Genomic DNA, 11,917 nt, shown 5'->3' with positions numbered 1-11,917 from the left:
ACCGGGGAGGAACAAACAGCTCCGGATGCACCACCTTTAAAAGCGTAACACTCACTGCAAAGGTCTGCAGAGTCACTCCTTAAGTCAGGCGGGACCACAAACCCACAGGAAGGAAGAAACTCCGGACACATCTGAACATCTGAAGGAACAAACTCTGGACACACCATCTTTAAGAACTGTAACACTCACTGCGAAGGTCCCCCGCTTCATTCTTGAAGTCAGCTAGACCAAGAACCCATCAGAAGGAATAAATTCCGAACACACTATCATACTTCAGCATGGAAACAGTCCTGTGAGTTAGGTATTACCAACCTCATTTTTACATAGAAAATAAAGACTCTGGGATTTGAAATGATGTCTGTCAGACTCCAAAGGTTTACCACTGTACTTTACTGCCTCATAAGCAAATAAGTGGATGTGGGGAAATTTGTGGGGAGGACTAAGTTTAACAACACTCATTATTTTTTGTCTCCCCTTTGACATAGCTTGCAGTTTTCTAAAGCTAGGTGTAAATTTCTCTGGCTGGGGCAGTTATTCTTCAAGAAAACTCTTTACTGAGACCTCTATCTTATAGACTCATATGACCTTTGAGAATAATTTTTAGTTTGTTCAGAATATTAAATTTAAGGACAGCACTGAGGGATAAAAACAATTGACACTGTGACCTGCCTAGTGTTTTGGACAGGGAAGGTTAGGTGGCCTTCAAAGAAGGGAAAGGAGTTAGAAAATGTTAACTGTCAGGGATAGCCTGAGAGAAGATAGGGCAGCATATATAATTAAAAAGGGATTAATATCTAGAATATACAATATCTAAGAACTATTGGCAATATCTAGGAACTATCGCCAATCAGCAAGGATAACACAGGCAAAGTGCATGAATAAACAATTCACAGAAGGGAAAAAATATCCAAATGACCAATGAATATATGGAGAGATGCAAAACCTTACTAGAAATCAGAAAAATGCAAATGAAACAACCCAGCCTCTGGTCTCCCCACCAAAAATACATCACAATTTTGGTTAAACTAATAGCCAGTGCTTATATTATTAAGACTGTATAAATATTCACATCTATGATTATATTTTATTTGATTCATAGCTTTCAAAAACAGCTTCATTGAGGTATAATATACAGCACAATACTTTGCACATTTAAAGTGGAAAACTTGATAAGATTTGGTATATGTTTACCCCCATGAAACTATTACCACAATGAAGACATTGAATTGCGAATTCCTCAACAGTTTCCTTATCTGCCTTTGTAATCCCTGTTTACTGTCTGTCACCCTTTAGGCAACCACTGATATGCTTTTTGTTGTATTGATTAGTTTGCATTTTCAAGAATTTTGCATAATGCAATCACATGTAGTCCCCATGTTGCTGCACTTCACAGTAATTTTATTTTTTTAATTGCTGAATTGTATTACATTGTATGGATGTACTACAATTTGTTTATCCCTTCATTCACCTATTGGACATTTGAGTTGTTTCCTGTTTTTGGCCATTACAAATAAAACTGTTATGAACATCCATGCACAAATCTTTGTATGGGCATATGTTTTCATTTCTCTTGGGTAAGTACCTAGGGGTGAAATGGTTGTATCATATGGTAGGCAGATGTTTAACTTTTTAAGAAACTACCAAAATGTTTTCCAAAGTGGTTGTATTATTTTGTATTCTTATCAGCAGTGTAGGAGAGCTCCGATTCTTCTACATCCTCACCAACACTTCATATTGGCAGTCTTTTGTCTTTTTAACTTTAGACATTCTAATCAGTGTGTTTTTGCATCTCATTGCAATTTTAATTTGTGTTGCTCTAAAGACTAATGATATAATGATATGTAATTTGCAATATATATTATATATTACAAATATTTGCAAATAGGTATTACTATATTTACAAGTACATATTTTCAAATGTATTATCAATAAATAATTACATATTTGTAATACATAATATATTATATATAATTTGTGTTGCCCTAATGACTAATAACATCTTTTCATGTTACTTGCCATCTATGTATCTTTTATAGTAAAGTGTAGGTTGAAATTGTTTGCTCATTTAAAAATTGGATATTAAAAATTTCCTTATGGTTGAGATTTAAGTTCTTGATATATTCTGAAACAAGTCATTTATGACATCTATGATTTAGAAATATTTTATCCCTGTTTGTGGCTTGTCTTCATTCTCTTAACTTCGGAAAAACTTTTGAAAAGCTAAAGTTAAAAATTTTGATAAAGTCCATTTTATTACTTTTTTCTTTTATAGATTGTGTTTATGGTGGTGTATCTAAGAAATCTTTGCCTAACTAAAGATCACAAATTTTTTTTCCTATGTTTTCTTGTAGAAGCTTTGTACCTTTTTATTTACACTTAGGCTTAAGATTCTTTTGGATTAATTTCCGTATATAGTATGAGACATAAATCAAAGCTCTTTTTCTACTTATGGATAACGATGGGCTATGGGACAGGTTACCCCAAAATATGGCACTGTGCCATTTGACAAAGCAGCAGAACCAGGCCACAGAAACTAGAAAGAATTACCCTCACTCTTTCTTCCCTGAAGCAGGCCATAAACTTAGCTGACTTCCCCTGAAAATATGTCATAATATCTGATTCCAGAGGAGTTCTCCCTATACCCAGAAAAAAAGAATACCCTTATCTTTGAAGGCACAGAGACATAAATAAGAATCTAACAAACAGGACTTGTTAAGTTCCCCCCAGTTTATTACCATTAGACTATATCCTTCTGTCCTTCAATCATCTTCTGTGTGACTGTCTGTAAAATACACAGGTTGCATAAAAATACACAGATTTCCCCATTTCTTTGGGTCTGCATTTCTGAAGGATCCTGTGTCACATAGAACTTATAAAAATTTTTATGCTTTTCTCTTGTTAATCTGTCTGTTGTTATAGAGGTTTCAGCTGTGAGCCTAGTGATGGGTGAGGAAAGTTATTACTTTTCCCCCCTACCATTGCCAGTTGTTCCAACATTATTTGTTGAAAAGACTTTCTATTCTCCACTGAATTTCCTTTCCATTTTTAAAAAATCAAAATCAGTTTCTGTATAAATGTGGGTCTATTTCTAGCTATCTATTCTACTCCATTAGTCTATTTAAATATCTTGACACCAATATCACGTTGTCTTTACTGTGTGTGTGTGTGTTTTTGCCTGTCACAACAAAGTTTATTATGAAAATAAGCTGGTGTGGGGACAAGAAAATAGACAAATACATTTTGGTTGGATGACTCAGGAGAAGCAGTGCAGCTTCTTCATATTGATGCCATACTTCCTAAGGGCAGGAGTCAAGATTTCCATGGTTCGGGTGTATGTGTGGTCTTTGCTTTTGTTTCACGAGCTGTTAGGAGCTTTGCCCTTCATTTTGTAGTGCTATAAAGCATAGTTGGCAATACCTGAGATGAATTTCTGGGCAGCTAAGGAGCTGGACTGAATTATTTGTGAGTCTGAGGTCTCAAAGCCAGGATGGCTTAGGTGGTAACCAGTTACTGCCTGTGGATTGGTAGATGTATAATCCTCTAGCTGCATCAGGAAGTCAGTCAGACGCCTGACGGACACTTTACTCTGCAAACCCTAGCCTCCTTGCTGTCCCCATAGGGCTGACCTTGTTCTCTGTGGCTGTGGGAAGCATAACAGGGCTGAGACAATAGAAGCCTGCATTCTCAGTGAAGCATTTTACTGTAGCTTCATGATGAGTTTTGAAATGAGGAATTGTTAGCCTATCAACTTTTTTCTTTTTCCAAATTGTTGTTGCTATCCTAGGTCCTTGGCATTTACAGGGAATTTTAGAATCAGCTTGTAAATTTCTTTAAAAATTTCTGGTCAGATTTATCATTGAATTTCATTAATCTATAGATCAATTCGGGAGAATTGATACAAGATACATTTCTTTACTTAATTAGGTCTTTAATTTCTCTCAAGAATATTTTGAAGTCTTTAGTGTACAAGTCTTTCACATGTTTGATCAGATTTATTCCTAGTTCTTCTTCTGCCTCTTTCAATTAGTAATATGCATTTGTGTTTCCTTCATGTCTTTTTAGGACTTGACAGTTCATTTCATTTTACTGCTGAATTGTATTCCAGTTGTCTGGATGTACCAGTTTATTTATCCATTAACCTACTGAAGGACATCTTGGTTGCTTTAGTTTTAGCAATTACAAATCAAGCTGCTATAAACTTTTTCATGCAAATTTTTATGCAGACATATGTTTTCAACTAATTTGGATAAATACCAAGGATCGTGATTGCTGGATTGTATGGTAAGAATATATTTAGTTTTGCAGAAAACTGAAAAACCATCTTCCAAAGTGGTTGTACCATTTTGCATTCCCTTCAGCAGTGAATGAGAGTTCCTGTTGCTCCATATTCTCATTAGCATTCAGTGGTATTGATGTTTTGGATTTCAGCCATTTTAGTAGGTGTATAGCGGTGTCTCATTGTTGTTTTAGTTGCAATTCCTGAATGTTGTATGATGTTGAACATCTTTTCATATGCTTATTTGCCATCAAGACTTTTTTTTTTTATGGCCCATAATATGGTGTGTTTTTTGTGCACTTGAAAAGAATGTGTATTATGCTTTATGCTTTTGTTAGATGGAGTATTCTCCCAAAGATTGCTGTGTTTTACCATCTAATGTCCAGTGTCTTGAAAACCATTGTTTCATATAATTTGGCTTTTTTTGTTTGTTTCAGATGGTAGAGTAAGAGGCCTAGTCTCTGTTAATCCATCTTGGCTAGAAGCTGAAGGTCTCTTTTGTAAACTTTTTCTTTCTCTTCAGTAAATATTTACTGGTTTCCTTAGTTTTCTTTGTACTTATCACTAATTTATCCTCAAATTTAATGTTAGAAATATGAATTTCCTCTTCATATATTCAGACACGTCATGTAATTTATCAGTTTAATATTTTCCTTTGGGCCAACCTTTCTGAAGCTTTCCTTCCTCCTCTTTCAATGTAGACAAGCTGCTGTCTTTGTCTCTTCTACATGGTGGTTGTCCTAGGATTTCTGTTAACTAATATTCTACACATTTACTTCTTCACTCTCTGGAGTTTTCTGGGCCTCTTATATTCCTTTACTTGGTTTACTCTCCAGTTGCTGTGGAATACATCTTCTAGTAGCTTCTTAGAATAGATGCATGAGAGGTACATGTTTTGAGAACTTGTAGGACTGAAAATACCTTTATTCTACATTCCTATTTGCTTTCAAACTTGGATGGTTATAGAATTCTAGGTTGGAAATTAATTTCCCTCAGAATTTTAAGATATTGTGCCTTTTTTTTGCTAGAGTTAAGTATTGCTATTGAGAAGTGTGATTACATTCTAATTTCCTTTGTTTTTTGTTTGCATCTGTTTTACTCTTTGGAGGCTTTTAGGATCTTTTCTTTATTCTTAGTATCATCAAATTTTTCATTGATTCCCAGTACTAAAAATTTTTTAAATCTAAAAATTCATATTTAATTTCTGCAATCATAATTTTAATTTTTCAGAAGTTTTTTCTCTTTTAATGTTTCTTTTTTATTATATTCTATTCTTGTTTCATGAGTTTAATATCTTCTCTTATCTCTTTGAGGATATTAATTTCATTGTTTAAAAGTTTTATTTTTTCTCTGTATGGACTATTTCCTCTGAGTTCTATTTTTATTAATTTTTTCATAATCATCCATATCAAATATATGTATATTTTCAAATATCTGGTAAATTTTGCCTGTTCTTAGTTAAGAATGAGGGCTTAAAGAGATGAGTGAAAGCTGTGTGTGTGCATGTGTGCGTGTGCGTATGTGTGTGTGTTTGTGTGTGTCTGAAGGGTCTACCAATTGAGGATCTTCTCTTTAGGCTGTTTTGGTGGGGGAGCATGCTGCCTTGTTGTCCATACTTAACTTTGTGTGATTCTTTTCTTTGTACATGGTCAGTTTTCTCAGATGGAAATTGTTTACCTTCCTGTCTAGAGGTTATAAGGCTCACTGCCAGCACATAAGGAATCAAGTCACGGAGGGCTCAAGTAGTCTAGAATTTTACACAGTATGGCTTCACTGGCCTCGACTGTGCTGGACAACTCCTAGTCCAAGGTTCCTGTGGGTCAACCTCTGTAGACTTTTGCTGTGGTGATAGAGGGCATCTAAGAATTTAGCTGCTTTTTTATACAGACTGATAATCAATTCTTCCATTTTTAGTCCTACTAGTACCCCAATTTTAGGGGTATCTGATAGACCCAACTTTGGAGCCTTTTCCTAGTTTTTTAAGGTTTGCATCCTGTCTTTTTCCCGCAGGCATATAGTTTTCTCTTGTCTTCTAAGTCAGTCATTTTAAGTTTATGTGATTTCCACTTTCCAAAATGTAATTGACATCTCTCTTTTTTTCTGTTTCATCTTCCCCTATTCTTTTTGTTCTTTGCATTTCTAACTTTAAAAAATCCTTTCAATGTAATTTTAAGGTGTTTGCAGCGGGGAGAAGAAATGAATGATGTTCTTTTTTTGTTTAATTTTTTTTTTTTTTACTGTGAAATATAACAAATACATTGAAAAGTGTAAAAAAAAATTCACTGATTTTCACAAAATAACCATCCACATTAAGAAACAGAACATTGCCAATCCACCAGAATCCTTCTTCATGCTTGAAAACACTCTTGCTGTTAAGAATCTTCATCTCATCACAATAAGTGTAATTTCAATGCACCTCAAATATTCTGAACCTTATTCTTTGGTCTGAGTGTGTCACTTAATAAATAATCCAAATCAATCCACTTTCTCTATATTTTCTGCTGTCTGTATTTATGGAAAAATATTAAATGTTGATGTGGAGCAACATATACTAGAACTCACTAAGTAAGCTTTACCTTAGCTAGCAAGTGTAATGCTTTGTTAAGAGATAATTGTGTGTAGACACAACCTGACTTTATCTAAAAGAAACTTTATCTAACTTAGAAAATTGTTCCTCCCTTGAGATATTCATTCTGTAAGATGAATACGATTTTTTTTTTTTTTTTTGAGATTTTAGAAGGTACTGGGGAACATTGAAGTTAGACTGTGGCATAGAGCTAGTACAAAGTAAGTTGAAAAGTAATATTTCTTGGTAATATCATTTATTCTCCAGTTACTAAAAGCCCAACACCCTTCCTGTACAAAGGCCATAGTTTTCTGTGAACCAGAAAAACTATAAATTTTACCAGCTGGTTTTAACTGAGAAGAAATATCAAGAAATTCCTCCTGTGGGCTCTATAATAAATGCTGAGATAGTAGACTGACACATGAAATATAATAAGTATAGTTACTCATGCTTTTTTCCCCTCTCACACATGTCCTAATGATTTGTTATTCTACTCCGTTTATAAATACCCACGAAGTAGAGTCTCACTAAGGGAGAGGCCTGCTGTTTTTTCTTACATAAAGTGTCAAGTGAGTTGAATATTTTTGGGCACGTTAATCTCTGTTTGGCATTTAAGCAGAAATGCATTAATGATTTAGCATATGAAAGATATATTGGTTATCACATTTTGTCTACACATAGTTTCTTTTTTTCTCCTTCAGGAAATATATTGAAATTGATATTCTTTTTGGAATTTTACTTTCTATCTGTAATCTGTAATTTTACTCTCTATCTGTAATCTGTAAAAAATAAACAACAGTCAATCTTCCTTTTCATGTGTAACAATGGGAAATTTGTGCAAGCCATGAGGCATTCTTCTGCATGAGAGACAGGGTGCTGGATGAAGTCTCCAAAACCTTCTAGCTCCAGTACTTGCCATGTCTTATTCAATCTCCAGCAGTTCTGTGTTGCTTTCTTCCTATTTTAGAGTCTTAGTTATGGAACTGGAACACCCCAAACCTAATTTCAGGGAAAACAATTTGTATACACATTATACTGGAGATTTTTAAACCTGGCTGACCATTAGAATCTCCTGGGGGAGTTTGTTGAATAGATTCCTAGGTTCTGCTCCCAGAAAACCTGACTTTTTCCAGCCATTTTGGATAAAGCAATTGGTTTCTGCTTCTGTAATAGTGTGGAGAAAGGGGCTTTTCACTGTATCTTCCCAAATTCTGAAATTTGAATATCATTTTCATCACATTGCTTCTCCGTTTCAAAGAGTAGAGATTTTTAAGCCTAGCATTCTTTCAAGGAAGGAACAGGTATAGATACTTTGGGTGTGTGAGGTTCAATGAGAGTGCAGGCTGGCAAGTGGAGGCCATTGGAGTCTTTGGATATTAGATCTCTTAGCAACCACTGGGCAGTTAAGATAATTGGAAAAGAAATTCAGAAAGAGGGCAAAGGGCATCTAAGCAGAAGCTGTTACGGCTTTCTAACTCTTTCCTTGCTAAGCACAGACATATGTGTGTATTCACTCATCCCTCACCACAGCCAGCTGCTTGAGAGGTTCTGCCCAAACAGCTGGAGGCAACTCCAACCATCCATCAGTGTGGCAGCTCAGTATTCTCCCCAGGCCTGCTCTGTGGGACTTAGGTTAACTTGAAGTCAGTGGATTAATTCATGGGTTAATTCATGACCAAGGAAACATTTGAAAATATAGGGCTGAGGAAAGCACACCTGGAATGAGCATCAGGAGACAAAAGTTGCAGCTTTAGTTCTGTCATTTATTAGCAAAGTGACTTCCTTAATGTCTGCATTTTAGGGTTTTTTTTTGTTTACTCAAGGAAGGCTGTACTAGATAATTTCTTGGATCCTATTTAGTTTTCAATCTATTAGTCTGAGAGGGCTGAGTGAGGCTGAGGCAAGGAGGTGGTTTCTGATTAAGTTCTTTTTTTTTTTTTTTGAGACGGAGTCTCGCTCTGTCGCCCAGGCTGGAGTGCAGTGGCCGGATCTCAGCTCACTGCAAGCTCCGCCTCCCGGGTTTACGCCATTCTCCTGCCTCAGCCTCCCGAGTAGCTGGGACTACAAGCGCCTGCCACCTCGCCCAGCTAGTTTTTTTGTATTTTTTTTAGTAGAGACGGGGTTTCACCATGTTAGCCAGGATGGTCTCAATCTCCTGACCTCGTGATCCGCCCATCTCGGCCTCCCAAAGTGCTGGGATTACAGGCTTGAGCCACCGCGCCCGACCTCTGATTAAGTTCTATTGCCTGCTATTGTCAAGTATCTGTTGACCAATGCCCCCCCTCTCCTTTCTTTTTCTTTTTTTTTTTTTTTTTGAGACGGAGTCTTGCTCTCTCACCAGGCTACAGGGCAGTGGCACCATCTCGGCTCACTGCAACTTCCGCCTTCCGGGTTCAAGCAATTCCCCCGCCTCAGCCTCCCAACCAAACCCTTTGATGAAGTTATTTCTCTTTGGAAGAAATCGATGTTTTTGATGAGGTTGGCAACATTGTTTCTACTAAGTGTTGACACACCTTCTTTTTTTTACGCACTACAGATTAGTCCTTTTTACGTTGCAAAGCCTAAAACTAAGAGACTATGATTTGGAAATGGGACGTGAGTTGCAAACTAATCACTGAATTCGTACCTGTTTGTATAAGGGTTGAAAATTCCCTTGAAGGATTGAGCAATTTCCTGATAGAATCTCAAGATAATTTGTTTTAGTCTGTTTTTTAGTATTCTGAGGGGATTCATAATATGTTACATTTATATTCAGGAATAACTAATAGTGCAGACTTAATCTGCTCTAAATAAGCTGATCTTTCACTCAAAATGTGTCCAATTTTCCATGTTCCCTACCATTTAAAGAGGCATGTATTTGTAGTTACCTATAATTTTTCTTTTTCTTGCATCCTCCACATTCTAATAGATGGCCAGTTTTACTTGTTTCTACCTCTGAAATGTTGTTCATCAAACTACTGCCACTGACTCATTACTTCTTGCTTACCCTTGCAACAGCTTTCTCCCTATTTTCAATCCTTATTGGCACCAGTTTGTCCTCTACTGTCACTAGAAGAAGTTTTCAACATACCATTCTGACTGTGTCCCGCCCTTGCTTAAAAACCATTAATGACTTGGCATCATTTATAGAATGAAGCCAAATTTTTCCAGTGGGACTTAAATTTTTCTTGTTTGGACATGCCAGATATTCATACATTTTATCTGATTCCTGTATTCTGTTGTTCCTGCAACCTGGAGTGTTGTCTCTTCATTTCCACTTCTGTCTGGCAAAGTTCTACTCATCCTTCAACGTCAGGCCGAAAGTGTTCTCTGTCATGAATTCTTACCTAATTATTTTACATCCACATAAACGCTCCTTCATCTGAACTCTTATCACTAATCTTATTACTTTAATGTTATAAAACTCTATATTTTTTTCATTTCTATATTTCCTCCAACATTAAGGGTTCTAATAAGCTTTAGGTAATCTTCAACCACTGAAATTGATGCAAATTTTACATGTATTTGTGCATTTCTGGTAAGAGTAGCTATATCTTTTATCAAATTTTCAAAATATTCCATAACCACAAATGGCTGATAACAATACTACATACTATATTATAAACTCTGAAAAAAAGTATTTTGTCAATGGAGATTTTAGTATAATGCATTTAACACAGGTAATAAATAATTCCTCAATAAATAATCAACTGAATAAAAAAATTTGAATATTACATTTAAAAACAGTTTAATTGAAGAATTGTCTAAGTTCATGTTCAAAATCATGCATTGGATTGTTGTTAAAACATGTTAATGTTTCTAAATATATAGGATAAGAAGGTTTGATATATTTTACGAGAACTTTTTATTTGGCTAAGATACTGTGGGGTTTGAACTTTAATTGGGATTTATCTGGTATATTGGGATATAATTAGAAACCTCTTCAGGTCTCTTGAATTATTCTTATGGTGCCTGAATTAGGAGATAGCCTGTGTTACATTTCAAGTGGGGACCTGAGCGCTGAAACAGATTCAACTATGTTCCAGTGTCTGTGATCTGGTTTGGCCTGAAACCAGTCTTGGCCCTCTACCTTCCCCTTGCATTCATTGAATCACATCCTGTTAATTTACATTTCAACACACTGTTTGTTTCTCACAGACAAACACTTGAGGAGGCATCCTCAATAGATTCAAGTACCCTCACCAAGCACCCTCACCCTCTGCAGCAACTTCTTCTATAGTTCTCTCCACCTCACTTCGCAGTGGAGTTTAGGGGATAACCAGGCCTGATGAAGTAAGACATGGTTGGTAGGCTACCTGTTGATTGGTTTGCGTTTTCTTGTCTTTGAAATTAGGGGGTGGGAATTATTTGCAGATTTAGGGAGGGTTTGCCAAGGACAATGGAGTATGATTACAGATGAGGGAGAAAGTGCTGGCAGCCTGAGAGAAGGGTTCCACATACTCTCACTTGTAGTTTCTATAAATACAGAAGACTGTCTCTGGTATTTAGTGAGCATAATTGATTAAAGAGAAAATAACTGTTGAAAAATGCTTTTTACTTTGTAGAATATTCCTTAATTTGCAATATTTACTTATATTGCAAAATTTACTAAAGTAAATCTAAGGGTTTATAGTATGTTTAGAAATAAAATGCATATACTCAGGAGGATTTTGAGATTTGTAGTTGTATACATGTTTACACACAAACACACATACAATCTCATTTAATCTTGACAATAATTCTATGAGGTAGGTAGGGACAATACTATTAGTACCATTTGTTTTTTTTTAAAGAAAACTGAAGCTCAGCAGAACAAAATAAGTCAACCAAGAAATCAGAACTAAAATTGAAATCCCTAGTCCTGTGCCCTTTAAGTTACATTATACAATAGTAATAACAGTTTTCAACTCAGTCGTAGTAGTCTGTAACCTGTTGGTAATTTTGCGGGGAGAACAATCTCTTCTACAAAATGAATAGCACAGGCATTTTACACTCTGGGATCAGAAATGCTTGCATGTCCTTTGACAATATGCATACTATTCGATAATATGCATAAATATTATTACCATAAAGTATTTCAATTTAGCAATAATAAA

The sequence above is a fragment of the Chlorocebus sabaeus genome, chromosome 7, assembly GCF_047675955.1.
Source record: "Chlorocebus sabaeus isolate Y175 chromosome 7, mChlSab1.0.hap1, whole genome shotgun sequence".
Taxonomy (NCBI): domain Eukaryota; kingdom Metazoa; phylum Chordata; class Mammalia; order Primates; family Cercopithecidae; genus Chlorocebus; species Chlorocebus sabaeus.
The sequence above is the reverse complement of the archived record's forward strand: the minus strand, read 5'-3'. Positions refer to the sequence as shown.